A 17,882-nucleotide genomic window follows, 5' to 3' on the forward strand; every position below is an offset into this window, starting at 1 on the left:
GTATAGGTCCACGAGAAGTACCTACCCTAACTATAGGTTTTGTTGACAGACGGACAGACAGGACAGACAACGAAGTGAATAGTGATCCTATAGGTAGGTAATTGTTCCTTTTTCCTTTTGAGGTACGGATAACGGAACCCTAAAAATGAAAATTTTCAGAAACTGGCGCTGGTTCTGGTTTTTGGAACTGGGCATATTTTTTTAGGCTGATAAGTAGGTACCTGTGCAGTAGGTTCAGGCCTTTCACGCTGACTCAGGTAGGTATCAGCTGTGCGTTTGCGGGAGAATGACAGCTACAAAGTCGATCGCGATCACCTCTGATTGGTTGACGCTCGCTTACTAGTGGCTACAATGCATTGTTATATTTTGTTGCAACAAGAATCACACAAATTCAGTGATTGATGAAGGTTTCCTGCAATCGAGGTGCAGACCGTACCAACTCCTGGTAAAATATCAATGTGGTATCAAGTTCTAAGTAGTCTTTTCGGAAACATTGGGCAAACTGAATATGTAAAATATGAATGAGGAAAACAAAACGTAAAAAGTAATCTGTAGAGGGAAATGATAATAATAATCATGAATGAAAATATTACGTATTGAAAACAATTAGTGCCATCTATAAAAACTATAGCGAACTGCGTAATGTCACAAAAGAAGTTTAAATAGTTTTGCTACTCCACACTAGATAGAGCTTTATGTTAGCGATTTATATTATATTATTCTGTGCTTTTAGTATAACATTTTTGTGTGTGTGTGTGTGTGTGTGCACTTCAAAATGATTAAAATATTATATTATATTATATTATAATTTAAGATATTTCAATGTCCAAAATTTAAATATTATTAAACTTAACTTCTCCTACAAATTTATTTAGAACGCGTCCAATAAATCTTGTGACCATTTTATTAATCTGCCGAATTAAGGAGTTAGTATTTTTAGTGGAGTTAACGTATTAAGTTGTTCAATGTAAATAAGTAGGGCTATAATTTGGAGGCTCAGACGGAGACCGACGAACCGCACGGGCTACTACGGCGCGGCGTTGGTTGGTTTTTGAACTTTAGTTGATTCGATGCATGTCAATATTAAGACGTTTTAAAATGCGCTGAATGGCTGAACGCGATTTACGACATCTGTCAAATGAAACTCCGTGTACGAGTGTGATGTGATTTTCAGATTTTGTGTATATTTCACATAATAAAGTGTTTTTACGTGAACGAGCTAAATACATAATGCCTATACGGCGATCTCTGTGAGTTTTCGTGAGATGCTATAAAACTTTGATTATTATGAAAGGAATTTGTAGTGTTGTTGTGGTTTGTGAATAGTTACGGCTGTAGGATCGGTACATTAGCCTTTGTGGATTAAAAATAAGCACAAGTAAGTAAATATTTACTCTAGCCGTGTATCGTGTTAAGGAATTTATCTCTCAATTTAAGTCTAAACTAAGAGAGCATGTCTTAAGTAATCTGCTAACATTCACTCTATATTCTAGGATTTGTTTATAAATACTTCTAGGCACATTATAGAAATGTTTTCATACCGATTCAGTGTTTCATAGGTACAAATTAAACTTAAAACTAACATTAATTCATACTTAGATCCTGAGCCTTGACTCAGACCTAGATTGATGAAGACCTAGGCCGGACAACAAATTTAAAACCCCTATTTTATCCCCTTAGAGTTTGATTGTCATTTCAAAAATCTTTTCTAGCAGGTGCCTTTTTTTAAGCACTGCATGCTAATGTTTGTTGATCTGAATAAATAAAAAATAAAATAATAAAAGGACTACATTATAATAGCTATCTGCATGCCAAATTTCAGCCCTATCCATCCAGTAGTTTGAGCTGTGCATTGATAGATCAGTCAGTCAGTCTGTCAGTCAGCGTTTCCTTTTATATACATATAGATTATTTTATTGAATATCTACACAAATTCTTCCATGACTGAAAGTTTTTCTGCATATTGTCTCTGACACTGGTAGGGGCTTGTCACGACATTAAGTATCTGGCAATGCATATATAAAAAAATACACTTTATACACTTTGACGTAAGATTTTTAACACATTTGTTACCTGTATCTGCCAAAGCCACCATGATTTAAGCTTCATAGCTGCTAAACATTCCTCTCTGTGTTGGGGATAATATGCAGAGAAACTTTTATATGAAATAACGAAGGTCTGGCCCTCGCTGCCTCTCTCTCTCTATCATTACTTTGGTCATTATCAACAACTTGTACATTGCTCTCAGAGTTAAAAATATTAGTTTTGAAATATTCACTTGTTATCAGATAATGTAAAACTGCTAGTGTTACCATCATATCAATAAAATTTTTGTCTGACAAATTGTATGGTTTTATTTGAAAACAAATTGTTAATAGACAAATTTCATAGACCGTATCCATCTGGTTTCAATTGAAAATATGAAGTTGATGTTGTATTCATCCAACTAGACAAGCACAAGTCTGTTTCTGCTTGAAAACACAATTTTTTCGGGGGTACTTAGAGCTATTTTTGACTGAAAATATATCGTCAGTAAATATAATCAATCCACAAAGAGCGCAAAAAAAAGAAGAAGATTGAAGTGTGTGAACAAGTCCGGATTTGTTTGGCAGCTCCTAAGTTCATTTCAATCTACTTAACTATCAATCCATATGTTACCAACGACTGCTCTCATATTTCGGCCACATCATATGGCGGGGGATGACAGCTTAGAAAAGCTAATAGTGACTGGCAACACGGAGGGCAAAAGAGCGAGAGACTCACCAACTAGGTGGACAGACCAGTTAAAGGGATCCAGCAGGTGTGGCTTTTATCACATAGTGAAAATGGCCACCAACAGAAGCCGGTGGAAACAGATAATCCACTCGAAGGAAGTTTGCCAGGACCACGACCTTCAGCAATGAAGGAACGACCGGAGAGAGAACTATCAATCCACATGTACAGAATTAATCTGACCATGATCACCTACTGATTTGCTCTGGGATTGACTACTTTATTGACTGAATTTGAATTGACAGGGCCAACCAATAAGTTACAGTATAGTATATTATGATTATTACTAGATGATGCTTGTGACTATAAACCTAAATCGTCTGCGTGGATTTAGGTTTTTAAAAATCCTGTGGAACCTCTTTAATTTTCTGTGAAAAAAGTAGCCTATGTCACAGTCAAGTCTCCAGGTCTTTACTATACTCATGCAAAAAATCACGTCGATCCGTTGCTCCGTTGTGACTTGATTGAAGGACAAACCAACAAACAAACACACTTTCACATTTATAATTAGGGTACTGACTAGCTGATGCCCGCTGCTTCGCCCGCATGGATTTGGGTTTTAAAAATCCTGTGGCATCACCACAATTTAAGAATTCAATTTATGAATTTCTTACAGCATCAGAGCTGAGGAGTTGGGTTCTCGAGTTCAAAAAATCTTTGCTTGGTAGGTATCTCCAATACTGATAGTTTCTAAATCCCATCAATTTTTGTGGTCTGGTCCTGTACAGCATCAGGATGGAGGAGTTGGAATCCAAATTTTTTATGGGACAATGTCGCTAAGTTTCTCTATCGACCAAAAAAATTAGGCAAATTGGTGAATAAATAAATAAATCATGAAAGCAAATAAATAAATCTAATCTAATCTAAATCTACGAACTGATGAGGTAGAAAAACACAACTTCGCCTTTTTGAAAGTCAGTTAAAAATGTAGCCTATGTTACTCCTTGGTTAATTCTCTACTTGTCTGTGAAAGTCCCATCAAAACAGGCTCAGCCGTTCCGAAGATTAGCCCGTTCAAACAGACAGACAGACAAAAATTTTAAAAACGTATGATTCAGTTGGAGTTCAAATAAACATTTGAACTTAATATGAGTATGTAGTAGTTATTTCGAAATTACAGACAAACACTTCAATTTTATTTATTAGTATAGATATAGATAGTATAGATATGTAACGTTATTTAATTGTGTAATTAACTACGAAACCCTAAATAAAACCCATCAGATTAGAGCACCCCAAAATTCAGCATGTTGTTTTATTAGCCACAAACTGAACCCCGCAATTTTAATTTTTAATTTTTCGTCTGGGAAACTTACTTAGGTACCTACGTCGTTTCTGTTTAGCCGCGTCTCGGCGTGGGACGGCGAAATCGATAATAAGCGAGTCAGCTGTGGTCCCCCACGAGCCTACAACTTAGCTAAGTTTAGCAAAGGAAAAGAAATGGGCTATATAATTTTCTTGGTCTTGGTTTAGTTTATAGCAATTTCGATATGGCGATTTTTGATAGGACATAATCCACCGACCACGTCAACTGTCATTACAAAGAATATTTAATGATTACTACATCCAGTGGCTTCGCTCGGGCAGAATTTCGTAAAATCCTTAGTAAGGGTCTTTTTGTTAACTAAGTAGGTACTTATTAAAAATTTAACTAAACCGAAATTTCAAGTTTGTAGCCGCAGCATTAGTTCTAGCTGTAGGTATATTTATGTAAGTCTACGCCAGTAAATTGATTGAGCCATAATTCGCACGTATCTCCATAGGCTGGCTAGGCATATTAGGCTGAGATATATAGAGCGCACTTTGAGTTTACTTTTAAAACGAGACAGCGTTATAATAGCTGAAATCTGTCTAGGTTTAACTGAAACTTAAGTTTGAGCAGTCAAAGTATGCATAGATAGATTTTAGGGTTTGGACTCTTGGATTTTCTTATTGTAGTTGGTAGGTATTTGTACAGTACGCAGCAGAAAGTAATGTACCTTTAGAAGGAGATAGCGGATTTTTTGTAGAGCATTGTCTCTGTCGTTGAGACCGACAAAACGCCACATAGGTATTATGAGTGACAGAGACGCTTTACAACGCCGAAATGTCTTTCTAAAGGCCGATGTATATATTACTTTCTGCCGCGTACTGTAAGTATTTATTTACTTAAGATATAGACTTATAATAATCATATTATTATATTGTTATCTATAGAAGTTTACCACCATTTACAGTTTGTATGTCGTGTTGACGAGTTATTCGCGAAGACATAGACCGATGTAGGCAACGGTTTAGGTGGCCTGCAAATCTTGCAGTGCGTAACGGTCAACCAACTTCGCACAAACCAGCCGAAATGACCCACAGTGAACTGAAATTACAAGTAACTACACCAAAATTACCTAAAGAAAAGAACTATGAGATTGGTTTGATCATAAAATCATGCAAAATTGTAGTTAGGGCACACGAGTAGATATTAGGTTGTGGTTTTAGTGCATAGCTCCATTCCAACAAACTACCGAAGAAATATTTTCCCCTCATGATTAAATATTATAGTTTTTAAGTATAGTTTGGAATATACTGTTTACGATTGGGTTGATAATAATTATTATAGGAAACAAAACTTAAAATAAGCATTTAAATTCTTTCATCAATGAAAATGATGTTAGAGATATAGATATATAGTATATATATACCTACTGTGATGTCAGCCTGCCATCTTTCACTATTCATCTATCAAGATTATTGATTATTATTTATTATCAAGATTAAGTGTGATAATAATTATCCATATCTGTATATATAAAATTCAAAGTCCTGACTGACTGACTGACTTATATCAACGCACAGCCTAAACCGCTGGTCCTAGAGACATGAATTTTGGAGGGTGTGTTCCTTGTAAAGAGTAGGTCTCCACTAAGAAAGGATTTTTCGAAATTCCATCCGTAAGTGGGTTAAATGGGGGTTTGTAATTTATGTAGGACGCGGACGAAGTCGCGAGCATAAACTAGTTAATATTATAAATGCGAAGTCTTCTGTCCGTTTGTCTATCTGTCTGCTAGCCTTTCACGGCCCATCCGTTCTACCGATTTTGACGAAATTTGGTATAGAGATAGCTTGCATCCCGGGAAAGGACATAGGCTACTTTTTATCCCGGAAAATCAAAGAGTTCCCACGGGATTTAAAATCTAACGGGATCTAAATCTACGCGGACGAAGTCGCGGGCATTATCTAGTAGGTAATATTTCTAGTCTAGCTATAGCTAAAATAGCTAAATATATAAAGCTAGCTACGTTTAATATCGGTTTGATAATAATAATTATTATCAGATACCTAGCTACTTAGATCTTTTTTAGTATCGCGATAATTAATTATCAAGAGACAAGAGAAGTTGTATTGATAATTTCGGACCATAATATGCACCGTCTAAACAAGTTATTTGTGATTTTATGACTTAGTTTTTATTTATTGGCCAGACACTTAATAAGTATGTAACCAAATAGAAACCACATTGTAAAACTTAATATCGTTGTCAGATTACAAAAATTAAAGTAATTTGACTCTGGTATGTAAAGCTGCTGTGATAGCCTAGTGGTTAGGACGTCCGCCTTCTAATCGGAGGTTGGGGGTTCGATCCAGGGCACGCACCTCTAACTTTTCGGGAGTTATGTGCGTTTTAAGTAATTTAATATCACGTGCTTTAACGGTGAAGGAAAACATCGTGAGGAAACAGAGCCTCAATAGCTCAACCGGTAAAGGAGTGGACTGAAAACCGAAAGGTCGACGGTTCAAACCCCGCCCGTTGCACTATTGTCGTACCTACTCCTAGCACAAGCTTCACGCTTAGTTGGGGAGGAAAAAGGGGAATATTAGTCATTTAACATGGCTAATGTTCTTTTTAAAAAAAAAAAAAAACCTGCATGCCTGCGAGTTCTCCATAATGTTTTCAAAAGGTGTGTGAAGTCTACCAATCCACACATGGCCAGCGTGGTAGACTATGGCCAAAACCCTTCTCATTCTGAGAGGAGACCCGTGCTCTGTAGTGAGCCGGCGATGGGTCGATCATGTCGATGATGTAAAACTTCGACCACATGTCCTGCAGTTGCACACCAATTTGACGTCATACGTGCGCAATGCACCATTCAATGCAACGGGCGTACAAAATAATATACACCCTGCATAGGTATCTACAGCTTTACACTAAATAATAAATAAATAAATAAATAAACGTTTATTTCAGACCTTCATAGATCCATAGTTTGTTAGTATGTTAGTTACAATTTTTCCTTAAATAGTAAGTTAGTATTGTTAGTTCATTAGTGGGTAGGTACAATTAATTTTATTTTACTGACCCAATAGCTACCGCCACACAGTGGTGTAGTATGGGACAGTCAGGCCTGGCAGCAATTACTTTTAGGATGCCGTTGTCGCTGGTACGTAAGCGCTGCAGGAGAGATGTCGCTTTTTTGCGCATTATGGCAAAAAAGTCATTGGTGTGAGCGTCTGCAAACATTTTAGATGCGCTGCAGCGCCACGGCAACCTAAGAACACACTTAAGTCTTTTGGCAGCAAATGAATCAGTTTGCAAAATTACAGCATAAAAAATTTAATTGTGTTAAGTCTATCACTACCCTTATTATATCACTACCCTCATTATAAATGCGAAAGTGTGTTTGATTGTTGGTTCGTTTTTCAATCACGTCGCAACGAAGCAATGGATTGACGTGATTTTTTCCATGGGTATAGTTGAAGACCTGGAGAGTGAGATAGGCTAATTTTTATCCCGGAAAATGAAAGAGTTTCCCACGGATTTTCGAAAACCTAAATCCTTGCGGACAAAATCGCGGGCATCTAGTATGTAATAGCTATGACAGTTATAAAGTAGTTTAAGGCATTATATTCAATACTAGCTGACCCGCCCCGGCTTCGCTCGGGTGGAGTATTTATATATGAATTCACTATGAACACTTCCTGAATCTTGATAACTCAGGCGGGCAGTAACCCTGCAGCATCAGAATTAAGGAGTTGAATCCAGAATTTTTTATGTGACCACCACGAAAACTTTTTTTGTTGATTTAAAAAAAAATGCAAATCGGTCCTAAAACCTCGAAAAAATCGATGTAGAAAAAAGAACCACCTCCTTTTTGACAGTCGGTTAAAAACTGATGAACTTGAAATATTTACGGAACAATTTTAAATATTCCCTTTCTAACAAAAAAGAATGAATGAAATCGGACTACGCGTTAATGAATTACAACTCAGTATACATTTTAACTTTCATCCCCTCTCCTACGGGAACCATGATTTCGGGATAAAAAGTATCCTATATTCTTCCTCATAGTATGACCTCAAATCGTACCAAGTTTCATTGGAATCCATTCAGTAGTTTCAGCGTGATGCGCGGCCGTGATACAGACAGACAGACAGACAGATAGACAGACAGACAGACAAAAATGAAAAAAATTACAGTTTTGGGTTCAGTATCGATTATATAGTGCCCTCGAAAAAATTTTTTCAAAATATCTTCAACTAGCTTATGCTCGCGACTTCGTCCGCGTGGACTACAAAATTTCAAAACCCTATTTCACCCCCTTAGGAGTTGAATTTTCAAAAATCCTTTCTTAGCGGATGCCTACGTCATAATAGCTATCTGCATGCCAAATTTCAGCCCGATCCGTCCAGTAGTTTGAGCTGTGCGATGATAGATCAGTCAGTCAGTCAGTCAGTCAGTCACCTTTTCCTTTTATATATATATATATAGATGTACAGAATTTGACCTGTTACAGTTTTATTATAAGTATTGATCTGTCACCGGCTGTACTCACGGATTTAGTCGACGTTAGCCCGACTAGTTTTTAACTTATCCGGGGTCCTTTTTCATGGGAGTCTCAACCGCGACGCGTGCGCGAACTGACTCCCTTCGCGCACGCGCACGCGTCATGGTTGAGACTCCCATGAAAAAGGACCCCGGATAAGTTAAAAACTAGTCGGGCTAACGTCGACTAAATCCGTGAGTACAGCCGGAGACAGATATTGTATATAATAGAAATCACTCACGAAAGTTTAAACGCTAAAATAGTTTTAGGCAATAGTGAGATAATGACAATAAAAACTTAACCAGGCTGAGTTTGTTGTATGCTTCTCAAACCAGGGCGCGTTTTGAATTCTCATAGCTAGCATAGCACACAACACGTTTATATGTATGTAGCTGTATAATAACTATATTATAAAAAATGTTATTGGGCTAGCGGTAAAATATCGCATTCGTATTTTTAAAACACAATAAAACAACTAGTTACTGGTTACTTCCCTACTTAGTTATATTATGTACAATAGTAGTTATTCTATTATGGGACAGTGAGTAAACAGTAAAATAAAAATAATAAACAAATTTAAAACCCCTATTTTATCCCCTTAGAGTTTGATTGTCATTTCAAAAATCTTTTCTAGCAGGTGCCTTTTTTTAAGCACTGCATGCTAATGTTTGTTGATCTGAATAAATAAAAAATAAAATAATAAAAGGACTACATTATAATAGCTATCTGCATGCCAAATTTCAGCCCTATCCATCCAGTAGTTTGAGCTGTGCATTGATAGATCAGTCAGTCAGTCTGTCAGTCAGCGTTTCCTTTTATATACATATAGATTATTTTATTGAATATCTACACAAATTCTTCCATGACTGAAAGTTTTTCTGCATATTGTCTCTGACACTGGTAGGGGCTTGTCACGACATTAAGTATCTGGCAATGCATATATAAAAAAATACACTTTATACACTTTGACGTAAGATTTTTAACACATTTGTTACCTGTATCTGCCAAAGCCACCATGATTTAAGCTTCATAGCTGCTAAACATTCCTCTCTGTGTTGGGGATAATATGCAGAGAAACTTTTATATGAAATAACGAAGGTCTGGCCCTCGCTGCCTCTCTCTCTCTATCATTACTTTGGTCATTATCAACAACTTGTACATTGCTCTCAGAGTTAAAAATATTAGTTTTGAAATATTCACTTGTTATCAGATAATGTAAAACTGCTAGTGTTACCATCATATCAATAAAATTTTTGTCTGACAAATTGTATGGTTTTATTTGAAAACAAATTGTTAATAGACAAATTTCATAGACCGTATCCATCTGGTTTCAATTGAAAATATGAAGTTGATGTTGTATTCATCCAACTAGACAAGCACAAGTCTGTTTCTGCTTGAAAACACAATTTTTTCGGGGGTACTTAGAGCTATTTTTGACTGAAAATATATCGTCAGTAAATATAATCAATCCACAAAGAGCGCAAAAAAAAGAAGAAGATTGAAGTGTGTGAACAAGTCCGGATTTGTTTGGCAGCTCCTAAGTTCATTTCAATCTACTTAACTATCAATCCATATGTTACCAACGACTGCTCTCATATTTCGGCCACATCATATGGCGGGGGATGACAGCTTAGAAAAGCTAATAGTGACTGGCAACACGGAGGGCAAAAGAGCGAGAGACTCACCAACTAGGTGGACAGACCAGTTAAAGGGATCCAGCAGGTGTGGCTTTTATCACATAGTGAAAATGGCCACCAACAGAAGCCGGTGGAAACAGATAATCCACTCGAAGGAAGTTTGCCAGGACCACGACCTTCAGCAATGAAGGAACGACCGGAGAGAGAACTATCAATCCACATGTACAGAATTAATCTGACCATGATCACCTACTGATTTGCTCTGGGATTGACTACTTTATTGACTGAATTTGAATTGACAGGGCCAACCAATAAGTTACAGTATAGTATATTATGATTATTACTAGATGATGCTTGTGACTATAAACCTAAATCGTCTGCGTGGATTTAGGTTTTTAAAAATCCTGTGGAACCTCTTTAATTTTCTGTGAAAAAAGTAGCCTATGTCACAGTCAAGTCTCCAGGTCTTTACTATACTCATGCAAAAAATCACGTCGATCCGTTGCTCCGTTGTGACTTGATTGAAGGACAAACCAACAAACAAACACACTTTCACATTTATAATTAGGGTACTGACTAGCTGATGCCCGCTGCTTCGCCCGCATGGATTTGGGTTTTAAAAATCCTGTGGCATCACCACAATTTAAGAATTCAATTTATGAATTTCTTACAGCATCAGAGCTGAGGAGTTGGGTTCTCGAGTTCAAAAAATCTTTGCTTGGTAGGTATCTCCAATACTGATAGTTTCTAAATCCCATCAATTTTTGTGGTCTGGTCCTGTACAGCATCAGGATGGAGGAGTTGGAATCCAAATTTTTTATGGGACAATGTCGCTAAGTTTCTCTATCGACCAAAAAAATTAGGCAAATTGGTGAATAAATAAATAAATCATGAAAGCAAATAAATAAATCTAATCTAATCTAAATCTACGAACTGATGAGGTAGAAAAACACAACTTCGCCTTTTTGAAAGTCAGTTAAAAATGTAGCCTATGTTACTCCTTGGTTAATTCTCTACTTGTCTGTGAAAGTCCCATCAAAACAGGCTCAGCCGTTCCGAAGATTAGCCCGTTCAAACAGACAGACAGACAAAAATTTTAAAAACGTATGATTCAGTTGGAGTTCAAATAAACATTTGAACTTAATATGAGTATGTAGTAGTTATTTCGAAATTACAGACAAACACTTCAATTTTATTTATTAGTATAGATATAGATAGTATAGATATGTAACGTTATTTAATTGTGTAATTAACTACGAAACCCTAAATAAAACCCATCAGATTAGAGCACCCCAAAATTCAGCATGTTGTTTTATTAGCCACAAACTGAACCCCGCAATTTTAATTTTTAATTTTTCGTCTGGGAAACTTACTTAGGTACCTACGTCGTTTCTGTTTAGCCGCGTCTCGGCGTGGGACGGCGAAATCGATAATAAGCGAGTCAGCTGTGGTCCCCCACGAGCCTACAACTTAGCTAAGTTTAGCAAAGGAAAAGAAATGGGCTATATAATTTTCTTGGTCTTGGTTTAGTTTATAGCAATTTCGATATGGCGATTTTTGATAGGACATAATCCACCGACCACGTCAACTGTCATTACAAAGAATATTTAATGATTACTACATCCAGTGGCTTCGCTCGGGCAGAATTTCGTAAAATCCTTAGTAAGGGTCTTTTTGTTAACTAAGTAGGTACTTATTAAAAATTTAACTAAACCGAAATTTCAAGTTTGTAGCCGCAGCATTAGTTCTAGCTGTAGGTATATTTATGTAAGTCTACGCCAGTAAATTGATTGAGCCATAATTCGCACGTATCTCCATAGGCTGGCTAGGCATATTAGGCTGAGATATATAGAGCGCACTTTGAGTTTACTTTTAAAACGAGACAGCGTTATAATAATTAGCGTTCGATCCAGGGCACGCACCTCTAACTTTTCGGGAGTTATGTGCGTTTTAAGTAATTTAATATCACGTGCTTTAACGGTGAAGGAAAACATCGTGAGGAAACAGAGCCTCAATAGCTCAACCGGTAAAGGAGTGGACTGAAAACCGAAAGGTCGACGGTTCAAACCCCGCCCGTTGCACTATTGTCGTACCTACTCCTAGCACAAGCTTCACGCTTAGTTGGGGAGGAAAAAGGGGAATATTAGTCATTTAACATGGCTAATGTTCTTTTTAAAAAAAAAAAAAAACCTGCATGCCTGCGAGTTCTCCATAATGTTTTCAAAAGGTGTGTGAAGTCTACCAATCCACACATGGCCAGCGTGGTAGACTATGGCCAAAACCCTTCTCATTCTGAGAGGAGACCCGTGCTCTGTAGTGAGCCGGCGATGGGTCGATCATGTCGATGATGTAAAACTTCGACCACATGTCCTGCAGTTGCACACCAATTTGACGTCATACGTGCGCAATGCACCATTCAATGCAACGGGCGTACAAAATAATATACACCCTGCATAGGTATCTACAGCTTTACACTAAATAATAAATAAATAAATAAATAAACGTTTATTTCAGACCTTCATAGATCCATAGTTTGTTAGTATGTTAGTTACAATTTTTCCTTAAATAGTAAGTTAGTATTGTTAGTTCATTAGTGGGTAGGTACAATTAATTTTATTTTACTGACCCAATAGCTACCGCCACACAGTGGTGTAGTATGGGACAGTCAGGCCTGGCAGCAATTACTTTTAGGATGCCGTTGTCGCTGGTACGTAAGCGCTGCAGGAGAGATGTCGCTTTTTTGCGCATTATGGCAAAAAAGTCATTGGTGTGAGCGTCTGCAAACATTTTAGATGCGCTGCAGCGCCACGGCAACCTAAGAACACACTTAAGTCTTTTGGCAGCAAATGAATCAGTTTGCAAAATTACAGCATAAAAAATTTAATTGTGTTAAGTCTATCACTACCCTTATTATATCACTACCCTCATTATAAATGCGAAAGTGTGTTTGATTGTTGGTTCGTTTTTCAATCACGTCGCAACGAAGCAATGGATTGACGTGATTTTTTCCATGGGTATAGTTGAAGACCTGGAGAGTGAGATAGGCTAATTTTTATCCCGGAAAATGAAAGAGTTTCCCACGGATTTTCGAAAACCTAAATCCTTGCGGACAAAATCGCGGGCATCTAGTATGTAATAGCTATGACAGTTATAAAGTAGTTTAAGGCATTATATTCAATACTAGCTGACCCGCCCCGGCTTCGCTCGGGTGGAGTATTTATATATGAATTCACTATGAACACTTCCTGAATCTTGATAACTCAGGCGGGCAGTAACCCTGCAGCATCAGAATTAAGGAGTTGAATCCAGAATTTTTTATGTGACCACCACGAAAACTTTTTTTGTTGATTTAAAAAAAAATGCAAATCGGTCCTAAAACCTCGAAAAAATCGATGTAGAAAAAAGAACCACCTCCTTTTTGACAGTCGGTTAAAAACTGATGAACTTGAAATATTTACGGAACAATTTTAAATATTCCCTTTCTAACAAAAAAGAATGAATGAAATCGGACTACGCGTTAATGAATTACAACTCAGTATACATTTTAACTTTCATCCCCTCTCCTACGGGAACCATGATTTCGGGATAAAAAGTATCCTATATTCTTCCTCATAGTATGACCTCAAATCGTACCAAGTTTCATTGGAATCCATTCAGTAGTTTCAGCGTGATGCGCGGCCGTGATACAGACAGACAGACAGACAGATAGACAGACAGACAGACAAAAATGAAAAAAATTACAGTTTTGGGTTCAGTATCGATTATATAGTGCCCTCGAAAAAATTTTTTCAAAATATCTTCAACTAGCTTATGCTCGCGACTTCGTCCGCGTGGACTACAAAATTTCAAAACCCTATTTCACCCCCTTAGGAGTTGAATTTTCAAAAATCCTTTCTTAGCGGATGCCTACGTCATAATAGCTATCTGCATGCCAAATTTCAGCCCGATCCGTCCAGTAGTTTGAGCTGTGCGATGATAGATCAGTCAGTCAGTCAGTCAGTCAGTCACCTTTTCCTTTTATATATATATATATAGATGTACAGAATTTGACCTGTTACAGTTTTATTATAAGTATTGATCTGTCACCGGCTGTACTCACGGATTTAGTCGACGTTAGCCCGACTAGTTTTTAACTTATCCGGGGTCCTTTTTCATGGGAGTCTCAACCGCGACGCGTGCGCGAACTGACTCCCTTCGCGCACGCGCACGCGTCATGGTTGAGACTCCCATGAAAAAGGACCCCGGATAAGTTAAAAACTAGTCGGGCTAACGTCGACTAAATCCGTGAGTACAGCCGGAGACAGATATTGTATATAATAGAAATCACTCACGAAAGTTTAAACGCTAAAATAGTTTTAGGCAATAGTGAGATAATGACAATAAAAACTTAACCAGGCTGAGTTTGTTGTATGCTTCTCAAACCAGGGCGCGTTTTGAATTCTCATAGCTAGCATAGCACACAACACGTTTATATGTATGTAGCTGTATAATAACTATATTATAAAAAATGTTATTGGGCTAGCGGTAAAATATCGCATTCGTATTTTTAAAACACAATAAAACAACTAGTTACTGGTTACTTCCCTACTTAGTTATATTATGTACAATAGTAGTTATTCTATTATGGGACAGTGAGTAAACAGTAAAATAAAAATAATAAACAGTTAATTAGTAAATACATAAATCTACTCCAGGAGGAAATCCACAATATTGTTTTGTTTTCTTGTGGAAGCGGAAAACTAACAATTTTATCGGTCCTCGTTCTAAATGTGTACATATACATTTAATATCCAATGCTTGTTTGTTATGCATGTACGCATGTAACTACTTACTTAATAAATGTTAAATATAAATTCAATTTGCGAACCCGGTTATATCTTTTGTGGATACTACTTACTCAAATATATCTTCATATTATTATATTATATCTGCTTAAATCTCAATTGAAATCCGGAACGAGGAAATTCGTAGAAGAACAAAAGTAACCCACATAGCTCATAGGATTAGCAAACTGAAGTGACAACGCTTATAAGTCCCGCAAGTTGCTATTGCGCTGGAACCATGTCTCATTAATTAGCATTTGACGTTTAAGTAAAAATATACCATCAGCTCGAAACTTCAGTCTAGTGCTGACGTCACTAAAATGGCGGCCACGCGCATAAGCAATTTGCGGGGCCTATACACACATGAATACACAACTTGACATATAACTTAGAACTTATCTGTGAAGGAATACTTAGGTAGGTAAGTATTTTAATGTCAAAGTGGAATAAGTGCTCAATAATATTTTAAGTTTTATAACGGTAAAAGTCACAGCCTTGACCGCTGGATGAAAGCCCAGAAGAAAAAAATATTAAGCTCACATCATTAGTACAGTAACTTGTGCCGAATATTCCGTTCATGGGACTTGGAGATAGTATTGCTCCTGAAGTTTTTCATCGTGTATGAAAGGCTTTAGTATTTGCACACTTATGTACGTTTTACAGTAAAATCTCTACTATTTCATCTATATGTCGGAAAAACCGGGGATTTGATACAGATAACAGAACTTAGTTTTACTTAAGTAGTTCTTCAGTACCGTCTCCAATCGGATTGGCAACCATCAAGGCTATCTGCACTTGGGTCAAAACAAGAATCAGGTACTTACTCTTCCCGCACCATTGGCGTAAATTCTTAGCAAAGATGTTCTTATTCGTTCAGATGGTCTTCTGCCGGCTATTTTCTCCTGAATTATGAGCTGAAGGAGCTCAGACTTGCTGTTCTCATAAGACATAAATAATATTATGGTAAAAGTATAGTACGTGACAGGTCGAGATCTCAATCGGGGTATGAGGCGGGGGGAAGCCCCGCATACCCGCACGTCGTCGCCCGCGCTTTCCCGCATCGGATTAGCGCAGCTGTGCAGTGCGCTCCCACCCTGATTGCTATCTCGACCTCGACCTGTCGCGTACGTACTATATAAAATTCGGAAGTTAGAGAAATACCTTCTCTAACTTCCGAACTTTATAGTTTTCAATACCTCTTTCAAGACCTTTGCTTAGCCTTTGCAGTGCACTGGTATTCTTGACACACTGTGTATCCGCGAAGTTACTTTTAGTAAGTTACATAAAAAAAATTGTAATTTCCATTCCCAAGCTCAAAATTGTCCCGCATTCATGCGACGATGACTGGTAAAAATATCACATTTATTTAAGTACATCGTTATTATAGCGTATCTGAGTCACGATATCTAATTTGTGAACGGGAGCATGTTTTACGATCACACATTGTGCCGTGGTCACAACTCACAAGACATTGACCTTCTAGACTTAAAATAGCCTACTTTCGCAACGTGAAGATTACGTTTGTGGAGCTCGACCGAATTTAGTTTGACTAACTTGTTATTTGTTTTGATGATTTAAGTAGGTAGATCCATTAGAGCATTTCCTTCCTTCCATTCCACCATCATAATCTGTTCCCATCAAACTGAACCTTGGAGGTCAAATTAAGCTTTTGGTTCTTCGACTTTAGTTTGAGTAACTTGTTATTTTTTTCTATGTTTAATGATTTAAGTAGGTAATTCCGTTCGAGCATTTCCTTCCTTCCATTCCTCCGTCATAATCTGGTCCCATCTTCAAACTGAAGTTCCGAGGTTAGCAGGAGTTGCGATCTTCTTTACGTCCTTTTGTTTATAAGGTGCTGTTCTTAAAGAAATGTTAAGCATTTCAATCATTCCTTAGCTATCTACAAATATTGCGGTCAAGGGCAATTTTGTTTGTTAAAAAATCATCAATCTGTTGCTCGACTTGTTCATATTATATCGAAACGATCTATTTTTAATCATCCAAGTAACACGTACCTCATGGATTCGCTTCGGTGAATTATGCATTCTCCATAAATATCGTGAAATGGGTCATTAATTTTTATTACCGCAACTAAACGTTCGATTTATCCGTCTTTTTCTTTGGTTGTTAAAATAGTTACCGCTAAATCCTGTGCTGAAAAGTAAGTCTAAGCTCCTCTTCAGACCAGCATGCTGATTCGCCAACTCAGTGTTCAAGATGAACGCCACCGAGCTTATTTGACATTGGTTCGTTCTACATAGCTGCTTCACTGAGTGACAATAAAACGATTTTTCGTAGAAAACCTTCAATGGATTAAAAATAAATGTCGAATGAGCTCGGCGGCTATCATTCATCGTTGAACACTGATTTAGCGAATCGCCCTGCAGAGGGCACATTTGTGTTTTAAAACCTTGTAGTTTTAAAATTTGATGCAAATTCATATCCTTATCCGTATCTATATATTCCATATAAGTATGTATATAACAAATGCGAAAGTGTTCTGTATCTATATTTGTCTATCTGTCTGTTGTCTATGCACAAAGATAGTTTGCATCCTGGGGACGGAAATAGGATATTTTTGTGCCGGGAACAAATCAATTGGCACTTCATTCATCAAAATCGGCCCAGTAGTTTAGCCGCTACAGTGGAACACACATAAATACATAGATTGCCAAAATCATAACCTTTTCTTTTGGCTTTGCCTTAGTCGGGTAAAAATTACATAACATGGCAAAATAAAAAGAGGTATTGTAAACCCACAAACCTAGATAAAAATGCATTTTAAGCATAGCGTACCACTAACGCAATGCACAAATTTTCTCTCTTCCGCAGCGGTACATTGACCCGTCGCGGTC

General features: G+C 37.3%; 1 protein-coding gene across 2 annotated transcripts in view; it reads left to right on the top strand.

Annotated features, from left to right (window-relative positions):
• The first annotated feature begins 1,029 nt into the window (after positions 1-1,029).
• The window catches only part of Mhcl (Myosin heavy chain-like), a 234,596-nt gene continuing 217,743 nt past the window's right edge, over positions 1,030-17,882 (top strand). Inside the window, exon 1 of one of the 2 annotated variants that reach the window (XM_034971701.2) lies at positions 1,030-1,378. The gene's annotated coding sequence lies outside the window, so the exon portion shown is untranslated. The remainder of the gene's footprint in view (positions 1,379-17,882) is intronic. The other variant, XM_034971702.2, reaches the window with a different exon arrangement.

The sequence above is a fragment of the Maniola hyperantus genome, chromosome 9, assembly GCF_902806685.2.
Source record: "Maniola hyperantus chromosome 9, iAphHyp1.2, whole genome shotgun sequence".
NCBI classification, from domain to species: domain Eukaryota; kingdom Metazoa; phylum Arthropoda; class Insecta; order Lepidoptera; family Nymphalidae; genus Maniola; species Maniola hyperantus.